Genomic DNA, 16653 nt, shown 5'->3' with positions numbered 1-16653 from the left:
TTTCACGTTTTTAGTTTAGTTGCTCAAATGGTATACAGTATAACCTCGATGTCTGAAATCTCTCTGGACGGGAATAAAATTCGAGATATCGAGTTTTTGAGTTACTAAGGTTTTAAAAATATTACACTAGAAACTCTCACAATTACACATACGGATGCAAAATGGAAAAAATTCTTATCTTAAACTAGTAGCTCCCCACATTCAAAAAGTTTTCAGCAGCCATTTTACATGAGTTAAAAAAGCAGAATGATGAAAATGAGGAACGCGTTTTCCATTTTCACTTGAAACTGACGGCAAAAAATCGGCCCTCTTTCCTCAAAGTGGACAACATGTTCGAGAGAAATGCACAAACTCTGGTGAAAACACAGCACCCCTTTCATACCAACACCATGGGCGGATTTATGGGGGGGCAGAGGGGGACAATGCCCCCCCCAGTTTTGGGAGGACTTTATGTAGTAACAACACATCTTCCAAAAATTAAAAAATATATTTTTTTTCTTTTTTCAATATTTCAGAAGGGAATGGGTGGATTTATAAGGGGGGAGTTTTGGGGAGACTTTATATAGTAACAACATATCTTACAAAATCTTAAAACAAATAAATCACGATTTTTTCTTTTTTGAATAGTTTAGTGAAAATGAAGAGAAAAGCGAATGTCCTTTTCTGATGAGAGAAAAGAAAAGGAAAAAAAAAAAAAAGAACATTAAATACAAATAAAACAGCTGTCATTGGGGTGCTAAAACGTGTCTAAATTCACTATTTTGGACTGAAAACCATTTGGGCAAGTATATGAATCAAAATATAGACTAAACGAGCTTTACATTAAGCTGCGACACTTATAATAATTGACGATTATTTTGACAAATTAGAACCTAAAGCAAAGGGGGGAAAACTCCCCCCGCCCCCATTTGCGCTAACAGAACGATCTACTCGTTATGATTTGTGTCCACATTTAAAGTATATTTGTGCATAATATTTCTGTTCTTAGTAGATTAATTGGCCTTTTGAGAAATTCTAAAAAACACAGTTTTTTTTCCTCCTCCCCCTCCCTCTCTCTCTCAAAAAGAGAGAGAGAGAAAATAAATACTATCGCAAACTGAATAAATTTCAGTTATCTGAGTGTTCTGATTAAATGAATCTTTTTACTTGGAGGGAGAGCACAATTTTACTTACTTTATAAATACTGTTTAAAAAGTAAGGTTAGTCATAATCATCTAAGTCTAAGTGAGTCAATCCTTGCCATTATTGAAATCTAAATAATTGAGGCATCAAAAGTTTTGGAAAACTTTACTGAAATTTTATAAAAGTCTATAAAAACCTAACAAAGATTGGTAAAATCGTAAAAATCCTTTAACCGTAAAAACTGACAAATTTTCGTAAAAATTACAAAAAAAATCAAGCAAAAATTTGCAGGTAAGAGTGAACTACAAACAGAGTCAAATTTGCCTATAAGATAAACAAGCTATTGCTTAGGGACCCTGCTTTGAAGTGGGTCCCCAACTCCCAAAAAAAATTCATGATTCGTTCCTTAAAAAATAGAAATTGCTTGAAAAAACTAACTTCATTTTTAAGTGCTTGAAAACCTTGAATATTTCAAAACGTGTGATTACAAACCTTAAATTTTAAAATGTCTAACAAATGGTAGAGGGGGAGGAATGCCAAAATATGTCAAATTCAGCTCCTTGCCACATCCTGTATTAAAAATGTAAAAATCGTGGTTCTCACGTTTGTAACATTATTTGAAATAAATTTTTGTGACTCATATGTTTCATATCTTGCTAGTTATTCAATCCCGAATGCAGTAATTTGGAAATTATTTTGTATTGATTGCTTTTATCTTACTTCTTCTGCATATTGTCTATCTGTTTAACATGGAAAAAATCACACAATACACTACTTCAATTTTTTTTTCGTTTTCTGCCCCACTTGCAACTGAAGAAAAGTTGCTGTCATGAGAAATCTATGGTTACTTTTCTCTTTTAAATTTAAAATAGCTATTTCTCAAAGTTAGAACAGGACTATAAAAATTTACAATCAAATACTAAAATATCAGAGACTGGAAAGTACAAATGAAGTGTGTTAAATAATTTTATTTATTTTATTTATTCTAGAGTCCTTGAAAATAATTAGATAAGATTTTGAAAATCCTAAGCAAAATGGGCTCCAATTACTACATATTGTTAATCTTTTTAGCCAGGAAAAAAAATGATACACTATCTCTATTCCTTTTCTGCACTCTACTTATAATTAAAAATAGGTTGTTATAATGAGAAATCTATACTTTATTTTTTCTTTCAAACTTAAAATGGCTGTTTCTTACAAAGTTTGAACTAAACTGTACAACTGTATAATCTAGTTATCAATTTCTATGTATATCCAATTAACCTTTATAAGGCTTCAAAATGCAGAATTTTATATCCATTTTACAAAATTTCCTGCGGAGGAGAAACCCCCGGCCCCCTAAAATTGGAGATTTTCTATTTCCCACTTAAAAGGGAGCCCCGCATCACTCTCTTGATACCGGCTCCCTCTCTTAAGGTCAATTCAAAAAAGACAGCATGAAAACACACATTAATCAAAAAGACACACAAAAAAGTAAAGCATGGACTTATACATCACAGGAAAAAGACAAAAACATGGGAGTGGGGGGGGGGGCAATAAAAATGTTGCTAAACAAAATATCCTGCCCCCCCCCCCCCCCAGGAACTCCGTCCTATGACCAACACTCCCCTAACATCTTGCTTCAATCCCCTAATCACTAAGTTTCCAAGAAGAGAGATGAAAACTGGTCCCTGGAACTGGTTTTACTACAAAAATTGCCAAAGAAAAACAACAACTGAAACTTGCTTCTGTGCAAAAAGTTCGACATATCAAGGGTTTCGAAAAATGAATTTCGAGATAACGATGGAAACTACATAGGGGTTTTTATGGAAAATGCAGGGAGAAAACATATTTTCGAGACATCAAGGGTTTCGAGATAAGGAGGTTCGAGATTTCAAGGTTCGACTGTATTAAATTCAAACTTTATTTTTTTCCTTCGTATTATACACCGCCTCCGATTATACGAAGCTTTTTTTTCTTCAGGCCCATTTTAGAACCTGCAGATTATAGGCCGCCCGCGGATAATATGCAGGAAAATACGGTTATTAAACAAAACAGGGTTCGTACGCTCCAGGAAAACTTGGAATTGTCAGGGAAAACGACATAGTTAAAAATGTCAGGGAAGTTTCAAATTTTGCCACAACTTTTTTTTTTGCCAATTTTTTCCCAGGGAATTTTGAACCTTGAGTTCTAATCTTCGTTTTTATCGATGTTTCCTGAAAAAAATGTAAAAGTTTGAGGCAAAATGACGCTGGCAATAAAATAAAAAAGGCGACCCAAAAAAAACTTCTGCAGACGCCATTTTTGCCCCTCCATAGTTCCAAAGAAAAAACTTCCTAGGGTGAACAGGAATTATCCACAAATTTAAAGGAAGAACATTTTCCTGCATCTAAAGCACAAGCCTGCGGATGGTAAGGTCAATTGAGAAAATCGTTTTTTAATCAAAAAGTCTTTTCAGCTACGAATGAAACGTAGTCGCCATTTTTGGTCATTCATAAGATGGAAGTAGACACGATCATTAAATGCCTAAGTTTCCAAAAACAAAGCAGAATTGGATGTTTTCTTTAACTGCAAACTAATGAAAAAAATGCAAAACGTGCTGCAACTTGTTTTTTTTTTCTTTCTTTTAATTTTATTTTAAATATGTAATTTTTTTGAGAAATGAAAAATTTTGTTCTTAAAACTTAATCTTATCCCATTGCCTTGGCCGCAAATGCACTAAAAAATTTTCAACTGACTTGTAGTTTCACGAAGATTTATTATTTTTAAATTGTTTTCATGCTACAAATTCAAAAAATTATTTCTTAATTTTTGTCGTAGCCGCCATATTTGGTCATTCCCAAGATGGCAGTACACAAGACTTTTTAAGTGCTTAAGTTTCCGAAAATGGCATTTGATGTTTATTGCAATGCAAATTATTGATAACAACGCGAAATGTGCCCTTTTTCTACGGCTAATTCGTGATTATTTTCTGGAAAAATGCGAATTTTTATCTCCAGAACATTTTTTTAAATTCTAATTTATTTAGATGCTTATGTGCTAAAAACCGACTATTTTGTCTTAATTGTAGTTTTTTAAGGAATAATTATTATTTATAACTACTTTTATGCTACAAATTCAAAAATCTACTCATTATCTTAAATTTTTTACTTAGTCGCCATATTTGGTCGTTTGCGAGATGGAAGTAGACAAAAATTTACAAAAACATAATTAGATGTTTATCTCAATGTCTATTGAAAGCAAATGTGCAAAAAAAAGGAAATTTTTACTTATAATGCCAGCATCCTTTTTATGCAAAAGGGAAAAAAACTGATTATTGGCATTGGCCTATGATCGACAGATGTTGACTTTTGTTAGAATGCATTATATGGTATGCCCATCGATGCAACGAAGTTAATCATATTTATACTGAAAAAAAAGCATTGTACTTTGCTCAATATGTTTTATGTTACATACTAATAAGAAAATAAAATGAAGAATCATAAACCAAAAGCGGAGAAAGATTGCTGCCGATTACAGCAAAACGCTAATGTGCATGACATGTGGCATCAAAGAAATGCTAAAATAAGGTGAAAGTACTTTGTTTTTAACAAATAGTAAACAAATAAAAACAATTCTGAACAAAATGTTAAAAAAAAAAACTTGTGACAGAAATTTTTTTTTAAACATCCAAGATTTTTTTTTTTTACAAGTGGAAAAGTTTCAGTTCTTACGCATTGCTACTTTGAACAATTTTGACTATTTTGAAAATACTGTTACTTAAACTTAATTTTGAATGAAGCGAGTAACCTGGAATTTTCTAAAAAAAAAACCTGGAAAATTCAGGGAATTTTTTTAACCAAAAGTGTATGAACCCTGTATTACTTTTTTCAAATTCTTTTTCTAAAACAGTTTTATGTTTTGCTTTAAATCTTGTTCTGAAAATATGAAAATATTATGCATATTTTGGCTCTTTAAAAGTGAAAAAAAAAAAAACACACCATATTGTATGTTTTTTTACATAAACCCTCGAAGGTCGTTCCGATCCTATTTGATTTCCAATTAACTCAATCAACCTTTATTCTGAAAATCGTCAAAATAGGAAGACAAATTATTTAGTTTAAAACTTGAAAAGGCAACTTGTTTTTGACCGCACAAAGCCCCCCCCTCGTTTTATCATTCCTTTGCCATAATCAATGTTCTATCTTGTCTAGTGATGTAAAATACCCGGGTATTTATTTTTAAGGGTAAATACCCAGGGTATATACCTGGGTAAATACCCAAAATGGGTATTTACCCGGGTATTTATTTCAAAAATTTATACACAACTAAAATACTTTTCTGTATGTATTCCACTACGTATATATAACCAACCATGTACGAAACAATAAATTTTTGCCCAAAAATTGTATTTTGATCACATATTTAAAGTATTATTGTGTGAAACAACTGAGAAATCTAATATGATATTCACAGTAAATGTGTTGGATATGCCTACTCAATGTTGATAGCCAAATTTCAGACATAAAAAGCCATTCTACAAAAAGTAAAAAGCTTAACTTGTTACAAAAAAAGAAAAAAGAGAGAAAACATCCCATTTAAGTTTTAGAATAGTTCATTCTAAATTCCGACAGTTTTTTGATGAGATTTCATTAAGCCTTTAATTAAATAAATTATAATACATAAATTTTTATATCTTTAATCTTTCATTTTACGGTTTTTGTTTTAAAAAAATCATCACCTTTTGATACCACCCAATTTTTTTTTTAATTACTAGGGGATTTACCCTGCCTTCAGATGAATACTCAAAAAAAATTTACCTTCCCACTCTACATCACTAATTGCGTGTATTAAAAATAGTTTGAATAAATCTTCATCGAGCAAATGCAAATGAGCAAGGCAACAGAAAACAATATTTATTTTTTGCTTATTAATGTGAAAACCGTTTTTATATTTGTCACGTTATCACTTAAACAGCAATAAAATAAATAACATCACAGTATTAATAACTTCTCAGTTTATTCTTCCAAACATCCCTCATTCCTCCCTTTTTTTTCATTATTTTGGATATGACTAACCTAAATTGATTTTGAAATTCTGAGGTTCATCATTGAATTGCTTATACTTCTCCAATTATGACATTGAAAAGAAAGATTCTTTGTTTCACGAGATGTTCCTTTCATAATTTCATCAAGTCTTTCAATAAAAAGTATTATAAACTGTGCAATACATATGTATGTATCAGTTTTACCAATTATTTCATATTTAGATTTAAAAAAAAAATTCCCATTCACTTTTTACATTTTTTTGTAAGATACCCAGTTTTTGGATATTTACCCAGGCCTTGGGTAAATACCCAAAAAATATTTACCTACCCGCTGGGTATTTACCCGATCCACATCACTAATCTTGTCCCATAAATCCTGTATTTCATTAAAAATCTTATACATCATTACAAATAGAAAGAAAGAAAAACTATATTACTATAAACTATATCTTATATTTCTGCTGCGATGTGGGCGCTAATACTCGCGATCAATTAGGAATACGTTCCATTGAAAATCGTTTAAACAACGGGAGCTAATTTCTATTTATTCGAATAACTGTTGTAATTTTTTAATCTTCAATCGCATCAGATTAAAATATAAGCCAAATAGCCAATCCTTTGATTGTTTTCCCTTCACAGTAATCCCAACATGGAGACGCTGCGTATGGAACGTAGTCGCCATGTTTGGTCATACTCTTAGTTCAAATAATGCAAAAAGAATGTTTTTTTTTTTTTTTTTTTTGGAAATATATTCTTGGTAAATGCCAAATTGTATATTACTGGAGGAGGTTTGTAGTTAATTATTTTTATGCCAAAAAAAAAAAAAAACAATCTTAATTTATTGAAAAAATTCAAATCATATGTTTAATATTTTTTCTATTCCCTTTGTGCTAATTTTCTTACAGTTAATTCTTTTGATTAAACTAGTTACCTGAAAAGTGCATGTTGATTTTTACTGCCATGGCGTTTGCGATGATTTACAAAAAGATTCGAAAGGAATTTGTTGTTGTTTTCATGTGAAATACTTTTTTTTTTCACTGTGAAACCATGGTACTGTGTACACTACTTTATTTTTGGTTTAATGATTTTTTTTTTTTATGAAACTTTAAAATGGGTGGAATGAACCATTTGCTTCTGGAGCTCCCAACCTTCACCCAATGCCTCTTATATTTCCATGATTAATATAATTTATATTTCTTGATTGCATTCCTTTAGCATCACTTGCATAATATTTGTTACAAAAAATACAAATTGAAATCCCCCCCCCACCCCCCATTATCGTACTAGAGCGGTTTTTGAAACCCGGTAAAACAGGTGGCCACCAAGTTTTTTGAGTCTAGTGGCCAATGGCCACTTGAAAAATTTCTGAATCTTGAGGTCTAGTGTGACAGCGAGACCTTATAACTTTATGTATACTAAAAATCTTCTTAAATATTTTGTTATGAAAAATTAAGTATTCCAAAGGATAGACAAATGTCACAAATAGTAATAACACACACACATACAAAATTCACTTGTTTTAAATAGCAATCCTGGACGAACGAAAATACTATGTTTTTCCTAAATACAAGTTTGTTATAGTACGTTAACTTTAGGCTCAAAAATATAATAAAAAAGTAACTCTTATGAAAATTTTCTTTATAATTTCATAAACTTTATGTTATTAGCTTTAATTTGATGTATTTATTACTTGTAGCAATAAAACAATTTTTAAATTTCAACTTCCATGTCCACTTTTTTGTGGAATTGCCCATTAAGCATAAATGATTATGAATAAGTATGCATTTTTAAGTCATTATTTTATTAGTTTTTAGTTTAGTCCAGTCCGGCAATATACCAGACAGATATAAATCTGAATATCGCTACCCCAGTAATATATATTGATATATTATGGCATATCAGTATATTGCCCAGCCCTAGCATCAACTTATCTAATGCTCAGGACTATCTATTCAACAATTTCATGTTTCTACGTGTAAAGCATTTTCATTTAAAGCAGCAATTTCAACATTAAAGGGTCAACAAATTGTTGAGGACTGAACACGAACAGAAATTATAAAATAATTATTTTAGAAGAAGTAAAAAAAGAAAAAAAAACGGAAAGTTTTTACAATATCTAAATAACAGAAAAAACTAATAAGTCTTTCAAAAAAAAAAAACTCAAACAAAGCAGAAGCAAACTATGATCTCTAAATTAAAAAATAACTAACCTATGTCAGTTATTTCCAATTTTTTTTAATGCAATATTCTAAATTCATGTGTAGTTTATATGCACAAATATATCACCCCAAAACCAAATACAAAAAAAAAAAACTTTGGTCTTACCTACAACATTGAATGATGAAATGTTCATCATTATTGCTGCTCCATTTGCAGCATCCATGAATACTGCTGCATAGAAAAAAACTTTGCTTCCCTAGGAATACCTACAGCAGAAAAAAGAATGAAATTAAGAAAATAAATTTTTTTAAAGTATCAACAAACATATTGGCATTTAATTTTAAAATAAAAAGTTTGCAATGCGAGATAAGTTAAATATTTTAATTTTTTTTATAGCAACTTACGTCAAGGGCAACTTACTTATAAAGATAAAGAATCGAGTACAATAATGGCAAAAAAATAAAATATTTCAATATGTCTCTGCCACAAGAAGTTATGAGAGTTCAAATTTCAGTATGATAGGACATTTCCCAGATTTTAACTATTTATATTATTTTAAGGTACCTCAATGTACGTCAACGTACCTCAATGATGAAGATTCATAATTTATGATTTTAAGAGCAAATACATGCCTCTCAAACAGGGTCGGCTCTAGTAGTTATGTTGTCCTAGATGATATTGACAAGTGCACCCCCCCTCATTAAATAATAACGATAATAATGTAAAATAATTTTACATTAATAAAATAAAACTAGTAAGTTACTTTCTATTTAAATTCCGAACTATGTCTTGCACATCCAAGCACTGGTACACACTCTAAATTAATATTTTTTTTTTAGCATTGTAGCTGTGAATCTTATAATGCTGAAACAAATATCCATACTTTTTCTAAAAAAAATGTTTTAACTTCGAAATTTGCCACCCCTACATCTGCCGCCCTAGGCGGCCGCCTACCCCAGGAGCCGGGCCTGCTTTCAAACAACACTACTTCTGACACAAAAATTGGGGGGGCAGGGGGGGCACAAGCTGTATTTGGGCTGCTTATGTCTTCCAGTTTAGTGGCGAATATAAGGGTAAAAATGTCAGAAATGCTTCTTTTTATGTCCTTTAATGAATGATCGTGTTGCAATAAGTTGCTATGAGCTTATCGTTCATTAAGTGAAGTTTTCCAAAGTTGTTTGTGCAAAGAGTCATCCTATCATAGCAGTTCAAATGGTTTGAAAGTCTATCCTGTTTTTGGCGGCGCACTTTGTCTAACGAGGACACATAAAAATTTAACATCTCAAGAAAAAAAATATATTTTCAGGTTTAAATCATTCAATAAGATAAGTAAAAAATAGTAATTTTTAGGAGAAAAATCCGAGGCATGAAGGTTTGAATCACCTGATAATGCTAGATGAGAGTTTCTTAAATTCTTGTTTTTAATGGTTATTTCGAGAGTACTGAAAATATGGAAAGAGAATCACAATGTTCAACAAACAGTAGTGGTCTGCCAAAAAAAGCAATGGATGAGAAATAACCTCGGATTTTGATATTTTACTAAACATGCAGAATGAAATGTTTCCTATAGTTTCCAAACATTGTGGCTTACATTTTTTACAGTATTGTGGCAATTTATTGAGGAATGCTTTTTTTTTTTTGCTTTATCAGAAGTAAGCGAAAGAATAAGCACTCAAATTCAGCTCAGAGTTCAAATGGCAGTTATTGTCAAACAAATAGCTGTTTGTAAGCATCAGGTAAGTAGCAGACATAAATTCTTCCGCCGAGTGGCTAGAAGTTGGCAGTGTTAGTTGCTCGCTTGTTGTGGGAGTAATTAGAGTCATGAATATCAGCCCTGAAACACGTGCTAAAGTGATTGCACTTAGAGAACACACTTCTAAAACGTTAGAAGAAATAGGCAAAATATGTGCAGTGAGTAATCAAGAGTAGGGAGGATATGGCAGCAGTTTAAGACAACAGGAAATGCAGGGACCAACCGTATTGGAAAATACGGCTGAAAAAGATCAACTTCGGCTCGTGACAACAAAAGTTTACATGGAATGACTGTTGTGAATCCTCTATTAAATAGTTTTGATCTGTCCAAGTCTATGGTGGCAGCTGTTGTTGACATTGCACCTTCAACAGTGAGATACAGGCTTTTAGAACGTGGGCGGAAAGCACGTTGACTGTACAAGAAACAGCTTCTCACGCCTCGCATGAAGAAAAAAAGGTTAGAATGGGCATGGAAATATAAAAGATGGACTGAGAAGGACAGGGAAAAGGTTTTACTTTCTGACCTAACACATTTTGTGGTTCAGGTATTTAGATCCAGGTTCGTGAGAAAGAGCAAATGAGAACCTTTTTGTCTGCATCACATTAATCAAGCACCCAAGTATTTGCCCAAAAACGTATTTTGGGGCTCTTTCTGCATTTCAGGGATAGAATGCCTTGTTCCCGTAGAGGGAATGACGAACAGTGCCAGCTACGAATCAATATTGCCCCAAAATGTGCTTCCAACCATGTCTAAACTTTGGTCGCCTGGAGGTGGCGTTTTTCAACAAGATGGCGCGCGATGTCACACATCAAAGCAAATTGTCAATTTCTTCTCTAAACACAAATTTATCATACTGGATTGGCCCAGAAACTCGCCAGACTTAAATCCGATTGAAAATTTGTGGGCTATCGTTAAAAAACATAAGTTCAACAGTTCTACGATGGAAAAGCTAATTTTGCCTGTTATTGACATATGGTATAAAGACGTTGAAATTAAAACTATATGGGCTAGTCTAGTACATTCCATGCCAAAACATGTCTATGATGTTATTAAGTCTAGGGGGAGGTTATATTAATTATTAGTTTCAAATGTATTCATGAAAAACTCAAATAAAACTGATTTAAAAAAAAAATTCATTTCCCAATTAATCGCCACAACACTGAAGTTGTGAAATCATTTTTATTGATCAAGTAAAGCTATGAAGCAAAATTATTTTCTCTAACTTTTCATAAAGAAATTCATAAACAAAATAACATTGCAGTAAATCCTTGTTATATTGCGCTAGTCGAGAGACAACAAAAAAGCGCAATATAACACCCCCACCCCTCCCAGAGGTTATGAAAGCAACAACTTAATTAAAGTACAAATCAATGACACATGCACCTACAAAAACAATATTATTATAATTATTAGGATGACATTCTCAATGACAAACAAAAGTTTACTTTGCAGTCACACCTTTAATTCTTTTTTAAATATTGTTTTATGTTGGAATATGAATCGAAAGTTTCAGCTTAAACTGCAACAAATTTAGATCCTATTACCAGTTTTTCTCTTTGATTGAAAAAACTAAAATTGTTTTTCTGAGAAATATATAGGTTTCTGTCAAATGATGTTTTATGTCAAACATAAAACATCATTTTTTGTTTTTAAATATTTTTCGAGAAACAAAGGAAAACTGCAATATATGCAAATGAGCAATTTTACGAGACGCAATATAATCATAACTTTTATGTTTATTTCAGTCTTTTTTTCCTCGCATTTAACTTGATTTTTATTTTACATAATATTTCTTTCAACTTAGATCTTAAAACACTATATAATTTGATAAAGTTAATATTTGCACAATACAGCTTATAAACAATACAATATTTCAAAGATTTTTTTTTTCATGGTTTGACCTTTTGAAAAATTATGATGAACCAGCTCAAAAGAATAATCAGAATAATCACTAGTTACGCAGTTTTAGATATTTCTCTGAATAAAAACACTTGTCATACAAAGACTTTCTTTTTTGGTTTAAAATTCTATTTTTATCCCATCATAAGATCATACTCATTATGTGTCTCATAAAGTATTTGTATTAGATTTTTGTGCTAGATTAGACAAAGTTTAGGAACTTAGATGATTTTTTAACCTAAAAGTTAATGAGTTGCTGATCACAATCGAAAATTTTCAAATAAAAATATCAAAATACCATAAAATGAGGAAAAAAATTTAAAGAGCAAAAACTGTTGCAATAAGAACTTATGTTTTTGTTTACCATTCATAGACTACACTTATAGCAAAAAGACAAGTTAAAATAGCAACATTATTTTCATCTACAGTAATTTAGAACATTTAAGCAGTATTTTTCTGGTAATCATTAACCATTGACAAAAAGAATAAAATATTTTCATAAGATATGATACATAATTATTGATACAGAAATAAGTATTAAAAAAGAAACTAGAGAATATCAATTTATCTTATGTGCATATTAATTTATGTGTGTGTGTAAACATATAGTTTCCTACATAAATTCTTAGTCACATGTACAGTAAAATGAAAGATCAAATACTTCAAGAATGTATTATATAATGAAACATTTTCATAAATCTTAGAGGGAAAACCTATACCTTAGAAAAACAAAACTGCCATGAATGTACTTTCAAATGGTCTGCTTTCCAGGAGTAATAAAACGCTGTAACCAAACGTAACAATACCACATACATACTGCAAGTCACACGCATCAAGAGTAAAAGCAAAGAAAATTCCATTTCAATCAAGAAAATAATTTGAGCAAAAATAACGTAAACATTTTCACAACTTCTCCGAGCACAAACAGTGGCGGCGCTAGGCGTCGGCGACGTCGGCAACTGCCGACGGCCTCGCGCAGATAGGGCCTCGCAAAATTCTCAGAAGTTTTAAGATATTTCCATGTTTTCGATTGAAGCTCTCATTAAATATAACAGACCCAAAAGTAATCAAAATAGTGCGTGCAGGAGAGACTGCACAGAGTCAGCCTTAGCAAATGTTTGGCCCAATTCTGTCGGGGCCTGAATTAAAAATATTCATTGGCAACAGCTAATTGATCAGCTAACTCTATCCCCCCCCCCCTTCTTTTTTCTCTTCTTTTCAGTTCTTTTCTTTTTTCTTTTGTTTCCTAAGTTCATCTAAAAGTAAGAAAATATCCAAAATGCAGCTCCTCCGAACTCTTCCCCCTCCACACACACACACACACACACACACCGAAAGCATTATGGAGCAACTGAAATTTTGTTTCCAGATCTTAAACTTCGCGATATTTCCAGCTTAAAGCTCCCAAATGCTCAACAACGTCGAAAATCGCTTAAAATTGCGTTTTTTTAGCTTGAATTTCAAAAATCACCGAGAGTAATATTACAAAATATGGCAATACAATCGCATTTTTGAGGATTGAATTTCAGAAAATATTCGGGCAAGGGTCCCCATATCGCCTTTCTTTTATATCATAAGCAATTAGGCTTTTTAAACTTCATTAACAGAAAGTTCAAGTGGAATGGCTCCTGAATATAAAATATTCCTAAGTTTTTAGGTCCATAATTTTCAAAAATTTTCGAGGGATCTCCCTTCCTTCCGGTAAAATCTTCAAAGTTTGTCTAAAATTCCGTTTTTGAAACTTCAATTTCGAGAATTTGCAGGAAATTGATTTTGACTTTTTTTTTTCTTTTTTTTTTAAAGAATCGATCTGTGACAGTCTCTGACCCTAAAGTCAATAAATATGGTCTATAATTGCATTTTTAAGGCTTCAATTTCTAGAAATTTCCACCGAGACCCCCTGTACCTTTTTTACCTTAACATCAGCAAAGAAAGCCCAAAATGGCGTTTTAAAACTACAAATTTCGAAATCTTTCCGGGGGAGAACCCCCAGACCCCCCTTTCTATCAGGTAATTCTTTCCACAGTCAAAGTGCCGGCTCCTCCCCCCGCCACGAAAAAAACTTCTTTTTGACTGTGCTACTAATCACGAAATGTTTTTGTCCCAGCAATTAAGTGAATTGGGAACCCTAAGTGCCAATAGTTAGTACAAAAACTAATTCTATGAATTCAATTATTTGTCTCACAATATTTTATGATTAAAAGGGCCTCGCAAAACTGCATCGCCGACGTTTACTTTTGCTCTCGCGCCGCCACTGAGCACAAATAATGTAAACATATTCACAACATCCCCACGCCACGACCTGTCATCGTTGCGGGAGATCGCGAGAGAGAAACAAACGACTATGCACAATTCCGACGCCGATGGTCCCTGCTGTTACCTGCTAGCAAAAGGGACGCCATCTTTCGGGAGTCACCAGGAAGTATTAACATGCGAGCGCCAATGCTGAGAGCGAGACGATAAATAACAATTCGTCTCAAAAAGAAAAGAGCGCTATGATTGTGATATGAGCAGGACTGTCAACAACGTGCCGTTTCATGAAAAAAAAAATTACAATTTTAACTGTGGTTTCCATTTTACTTTTTTTTTTTTTTTTTTTTGTTACTATTCAATAAAATCAATATTGTTGGAAATTTATGCAAAAAAAAAAAAAAAAAACTTAGTGAAAATTTCAGTACAATATTTAGCAACTATTTTACAACAAGCAATGCCTTACAATTAATAGCCTTTCAATATCAATGTAGCATTATCAAAGTTTTTTTTAATGCAATAATACGTCCGAGAGCTTCCTTCCTTTATTTTTTTTTTTTTTTGTCCTATTTTAATTAAATAAATAAAGCGCTGGGTTTTTTGAATGATTTTTGTTTTTGTAAGGGAATGGGTAGTTGGAGAGATGGAAAAGAAAATTCAAATATAGATCGTATAGGTAGATAGATATTGAGATATACATACATCGACAGTAAGAATTAGGAACATAAATATTTTTTTTTCGGATTAACATTTATATACACAGATACAGATTATTAAATGCCGTCGAAGGCGGCAATCTTCGCGCAAAATAGTGAATGGTACAAAAAATGATCTGCACATCTAGCCGCTTGCGGTTAGGAAAAAAAAATAAAGATATTTGCTTGCGTGTGTGTGGTGGTGGTGTGTGTGTGTGCGTGCGTATTTGTGGCGCGCTTAACGAGAAAAAGGGAAGCCCTAAAAGAAGAAATTTGGCATATAGGTGAACAACGTTGTGCGAGCTCGATTTTCGATGAGTTTATTTTTTAAAAAAGTTACTTAATATTAAATGGAATTTTCGGCAAGTTTTTGCATTTTTTACTCTATAGACCTTAGGCTAATTGCGTCAGAGAATTATTTTTCATATCCCAATGAAGAAAATTTAATTTCAATCATGATGGGAAGAAAAAAACCTGTTTTGCATGAATTTTTGAACAAACCTTTATTCCGCATTTTTTCCTGGGTTAAAATTTTTTTCTGAACTCATCTCGCGAAAAGCATAATCGACACTTTTCTGAACTTAAAGAAAGTATGTAAAAGTAACAATTTCCCCCTCTTCCGGAAAAATAAAGGGTTTTCCAAAATCTATGCAATAGTTTTTTTTTTTTACAATTTTTTAAATGCCGAACAACATATCCTACAACACATCGGTCGAAAACAAACACTGACGTCAGAGAGTGGATTTCGATTCGATATTGAAGCAATCGAATCCTAATCGTTACAATGTTTTTTTTTTTTTTAGTACTTAAGCCTCTTTACTAAAATTTAAGTATCTAATAGCGGAAACAATTTACCCTCTTCAGAAAAAAAAAGTTTTTAAAAATACGCAACAGTTTTTTACTTCTTTTAATGCAAAACATCTTTTAATGTATATCCTTCACGCCATCGGTCGAAAAAAAAAACATTCTTCTCCCTTTTATGCCGCTGTCGTCACAGCCTGGATTTAGATTTGACATTGAAGTAATCAAATCTTTATCGCTGCCATGTTTAGCAGCATATTTTTACCTTTACTTACAATTAAAAAAATAAATAAATAAAATAAATAAATAAAAAAAATATGTTTTAAAGAAATTTTTCAGTTCTTTTCTCACACAGCCCAGTGGTTCCCAACCTAAGAACGATCGCTCCCAAAGGGGCGATTTGGTTCCTCAAGGGAGCGATGAATATTAAAAACTAGCGAATATCAAAACTGCAAACGTATACGAAACCGAACGTAAAGAGTTCAAACAATCACAAGTTAAAAAAATTAAAAAATAATAAAAGTTTAGGGGCTTCCTCCTCGCATCTCTCTTGAACCTTGAAGAGTTATTTCATCATTCATCATAAAATACACAGAATCCCAGTCCCTTCCCAAAGAATCCCTTTGTAGTAAGGGGAGGGGGTGGAGAGAATTTCCCTTACGTAAAGGAAATTGGACTATTTCTAACTCCTTATTTATTTCTATTCATAAGACCGTTTCTCAGAAGCTTAAGAATAAACATATGTTTACAAATTATTTTTTGCACTGCCACCAAACACATGACCCAATAGGAGCTAAAGATTTAAAAATATATAATATCAAACTTCGGAGAAGTAGCATACAGACTTCGGTGAAAAAAAAAAATCTTATGGGGGAGGGGGACATCGAAGTCAATAACCCCCCCCCCCCCCCCATAGGATTTTTTTTTTCCATTGAAACATAAGAGTTATTTTTCCAGAGCGTGGACCC

At 32.2% G+C, this 16653-nt stretch overlaps 1 protein-coding gene across 1 annotated transcript in view; it reads right to left on the bottom strand.

Moving 5' to 3' along the window:
- LOC129219368 (rho GTPase-activating protein 190-like) overlaps window positions 1-16653 on the bottom strand; it is a 205203-nt gene that overhangs the window by 141888 nt on the left and 46662 nt on the right. The window contains 1 exon segment of the mRNA XM_054853744.1: window positions 8453-8553. The gene's annotated coding sequence lies outside the window, so the exon portion shown is untranslated.

Source organism: Uloborus diversus, chromosome 3, assembly GCF_026930045.1.
Source record: "Uloborus diversus isolate 005 chromosome 3, Udiv.v.3.1, whole genome shotgun sequence".
NCBI classification, from domain to species: Eukaryota; Metazoa; Arthropoda; class Arachnida; order Araneae; family Uloboridae; genus Uloborus; species Uloborus diversus.
This window is presented reverse-complemented; position numbering and strand designations above follow the sequence as displayed.